Raw genomic sequence first — 5,000 nt, 5'->3', positions numbered from 1 at the left:
GTCACCGCGCAGTTCTTTCCGATAACACATGCCATCGCCAATACCCACCACCATTACCAACACCGACGCCCCTCAAACCTGCCGCCACCACCACCACCACCAACATCCCCAAAACCAACATCATCATCAGTAGCATCATCATCACCGTCACCAATAACAACTCCGTCATTAGATGCTGTATAAAGCAATTCATTCATTTTATATATTCTTTCATATATGTTTCTCTTATATATCTATCGTATTTATTTCTATGTGTTGTTCTTTCTTTTCTACATGTTTGATTTGTTTCTGTTCCTTCTTCTCTCCGTGTGTGTTGTGTTCCTCCTATATCTTCTGATACTCTCTCTATCAACAAACAACAGTAGGAGTAGCAGATAGAACATCCGTTGGCAGATTATTCGGGTGTAACGTTCGATAATTTGGTAATGTGGGCAGATGAGATTTGCGATGCAATTGTCAGAAAATTCATTTCCAGTTAAATCAATTTGTAACTTTGATCACAGATTGGTATTTGTGCAGATATATACTTTCGTTCGTACGTAGATACATGCACACACACACACACACACACACACACACACACACACACCACACACACACACACACACACACTCACACACACACACACACACACACACATAAACAAGCACGCACATATGCGTATAGACATACAAGTGTATCTCTGTAGATGCATGTGTGCGGGGGATTATACATATGTGTATAACGTATACACGCATATATTTAAATATATATATATGCTTCTACGTATATTTATATATATATATAATATATATATATATATTATATGTGTATGGTGTGTGTGTGTGTGTGTGTGTGTGTATACACACACACATTTCAATTGCTGTTTAATACATATATAAATAAATACATACATTTCTTTGTGGATATCCATGTATGTACAAGCGTACGCTTCTAAGTGTAACTCTACCTGTATGTATGTATGTATGTATGTATGCATGTGCGTATGTATGCATTTATGTATATATATATATAATATACATACGCATACGCGTGTATTCGTGTATGTACATACATAATTTTATATACATTCACACAGTCATATACACACGCGTACACATACTTAAACACTGGCACTTACATATATTTGTTGTGTGAGTGTATATATATATAATATATATATATATATATATATATATATACTTATTTATAGATACAGATTTACAAAAGGTAAAACAGCAATTAAGAACAAAACAAACAATAATCATAAAACAAAAATCAAAACCGCAAATGAATAGCGAAATAGTGAGAAATCATAAAATATTCAGTTGATAAATGTCCCTTTGAAATGAATATATATCAGTGTGTATGTGTGTGTGTGTATGTGCGCGTGTGTATTATGTGGTCGTGTATCCGTCTGACAGTTTGTACATTTGTGTGCGTATGTATGTGTGTGTGTGTGTGGTGTGTGTGCATGTGTCTTCTGTGTATCAACATGAATTTTTCGAATGGATGTACATTACGTGTCTACTTATGTATGTTTGCATATATGTATGGCTATATACACGCTCTTATTCATGGTCGCGTGGGCGTACATATATGCCAGCGTGTGACTATGTACATACGTAAGTATGACATATGTAAACATGGTTGTGTATGACTGTGAATATATACATATATACATACACACACATATATATATATGTATGTATATATACATATATATATATTCATATACATATATATATACATATATATGTATATATATGTTTATATATATATATATGTGTATAGATACATATATATATATATGTATATACAAACACGACTATATTCGAAGGTGATTATGTATGCTTATAATGTTTATATGCACGCATGCGTATGTATTTTATGAAGTGATACATTTACTGACTGTGATTATATATTCGTCTGTCCAAAATTGTATAGACGCGGAGACATATGAATGTTTTTAAGAATACATAACCGCGGGCTTTTTTTCTTCAATACCATGACTGAAATATGTAATTACATGCACGCTCACACACATATCTATACAGATGTATATATCGATATGTACATATATATATAATATATATATTATATATATATATATATATATATATATATATGGGGAGCGGGGTGCTAGTGCATATAGATACATTTGTGCGTTTTTGTAGACTAACATTTGCCCAGAATAGAAAAAGCGGAAATAATTTGTAAAAATCGTCCTCAGCCGTCAATCTAATGTCATGGCGATTTCGACATTTATTCTTTGGATCACTGCAACTACTTGTGTAAGTACCATTGGAGGTAGAAGAAACGTAAACGTTTTCTATGTGTATATACATATACATGCGTGTATGCGTGAGTACATGCATGTGCTTATGTGTGAGTATGTGAATGAGTGCGATGTATGTGTATATGTAATTTTGTCGGTCCTTCTTGGTTGAGTATATATATATTACAAACTCCTACATGTCTCTATAGATCTAGAGGCAGACGCACGTGCACATACGGGTACACACTCACGCACACACAGACGTATTGGAGGCCAACGGAAATGCTTGTTAAGTTATATCCCTATGTCAGTCGCGTTATAAGAATCTTTTCTAATCTAGGCACAAGGCCAGAAATTTTGGGGAAGGCGAACCAGTCGATTAGATCGACCCCAGTATGCAATTGGTACTCAATTTATCGACCCCCGAAAGGATGAAAGGCCTCAGTCGACCTCAGCGGAGTCGCGTTTTAAGAATGTTCATAGAGAAGTAGTATTTATTAAGCAGATAACAGAAGAAGCGACACATTAAAAGCGAACACAGCAAATAAGCGTATAGACTAAACACATGCTGTATCATTTATCTTTAACCTGTGTCAATCATTAGACTGCGACCATGCTTGGACACAGCCTTGAAGAATTTTTTAAAGCCAATGAATGGATCCTAGAACTTATTTCATTTTAAAGCCTGGTACTTATTATACGATTCTCTTTCTACCGAATCGTTAAGTTACAGAGTTACCTGTTGTCAAATCATAGTAATGGACAAATGCAGACAACAAGACACAAAACACACACACATTCGTGCGTGCACAACGTCCCCCCCACACACACATAGATATTACTCTCTTTACTTGTTTCAGTCATTTGACTGCGGCCAAGCTGGAGCACCGCCTTTAATCGAGCAACTCGACCCCGAGACTTATTCTTTTTTGTAAGCCCAGTACTTATTCTATCGGTCTCTTTTGCCGAACCGCTAAGTAACCGGGACATAAACACACCAGCATCGGTTGTCAAGCAATGGTAGGAGAACAAACATAGACACACAAAGACACACACCCATATATATATATATATATACATATACACGACAGGCTTCTTTCAGTTTCCGTCTACCAAATCCACTCACAAGGCTTTGGTCGGCCTGAGGCTATAGTAGAAGACACTTGCCAAAGGTTACACGCAGTGGGACTGAACCCGGAACCACGTGGTTGGTAAACAAGCTACTTGCCACACAGCCACTCCTGTATAAATACGAGATTTGTGGAGAGGAAGCTGGACGAAAAGCTCCCCAGAATAGAATACTCCGCTGTATGTTACGATATGTCAAGAGACGAAGTTTTAAACGGGTGATAGTTTAAATTTCCCTCCTAATTAAGGCTCCAAATTTCTTTGTTTATATAAGCATCGAATCTTAAACTGGATAAGAATTTTGTGAACTTTGGTGTTATCGTCGATGTTGTGTAGAAGAAAGCTTTTCTGTTCGAAAATCCAGATTTATTTCTGAGATGAGGTATTCCGTATTTTTCTCTTCTGTATCTTTTGCACCCCTAGGTAGTATAGAATTCCTTACCAGGAATTTACACTCCACTGGCACAGCTTGCAGGGGCATTGAGTCTCACGAGCCACCACTCCGTAGCACGGATTGGACTTTGCAGTACTGCCAGGTTTTTCAGTACCGAATGAACTATTCCCGTTCTGATTATTCATCACCGCTTGCGCTAATCTACGGATGTGTATTTTCATTTAATGAAATACATCAAAATAAAAGAGAATTTTTAACAGTCTTCGTTTGTTCTGTGTGTTATGGCGCATGTATTGAAATCTGGTTTCATAGCACTCAAAGTGCAGTTAAAATAAAGAAGCAATAAAACAGAGTAACACAACATTGAATGAAACGTATAATAAATTGAATTCATTCGTTTTATGACTGCCTGATTGTCTAACGTGATTTAAAACCATGGAGTAAAAGCTGTTTGCCGACAACCAGTGTACAATATAATAAATTTATAAGAGACTCTCTTGACACTACATCGTGAACCACAGCGAAGTCTATGCTGCAAGGTTGAGGTTATAATAAGAGCGAAACATGTCTGAAGTTTATTATTTACATTATTTATATTCGACGGATATTTGTCCTCATCTTGTTTCCGCTGATATACCCTATAGCCTTCTTCAGGTATCTTGGGGAAATTTCGAACCTGGGTTCTCATCCCTAAGGTATTTTTCGATGTTTATCATCATCATCATCATTATTATTATTACTATTAGTGTTCAGATCACTGCTTGGAATCGAACTCGGAATCTCGGGGTTAGTAGCACGCGCTCTTAATCACTACGCCATATGCCCGTGGGCAATTATAGAGTGAATTTTAGGGCCTATAAATCTAATATTTTTCTATCCTACCTTAATACCTATTTCTTTACTACCAACAAGGGGCTAAACACAGAGAAGACAAACAAGGACAGACAAACGGATTAAGTCGATTGTATCGACCCCAGTGTGTAACTGGTACTTATTTAATCGACCCCGAAAGCATGAAAGGCAAAGTCGACCTCGGAGGAATTTGAACTCAGAACGTAACGGCAGACGAAATACGGCTACGCATTTCGCTCGGCGTGCTAACGTTTCTGCCAGCTCGCTGCCTGAATACCGGTTCCCACATGCTGCTCATATCTACACTCGGTCTGCTTAGGAGGTTGTTTTGTCCTAGCATATTTGCTGCTTCTTTTAGTTTTCGTACTT

This window comes from Octopus sinensis, linkage group LG13 (assembly GCF_006345805.1).
Source record: "Octopus sinensis linkage group LG13, ASM634580v1, whole genome shotgun sequence".
Lineage (NCBI taxonomy): Eukaryota > Metazoa > Mollusca > Cephalopoda > Octopoda > Octopodidae > Octopus > Octopus sinensis.
This window is presented reverse-complemented; position numbering follows the sequence as displayed.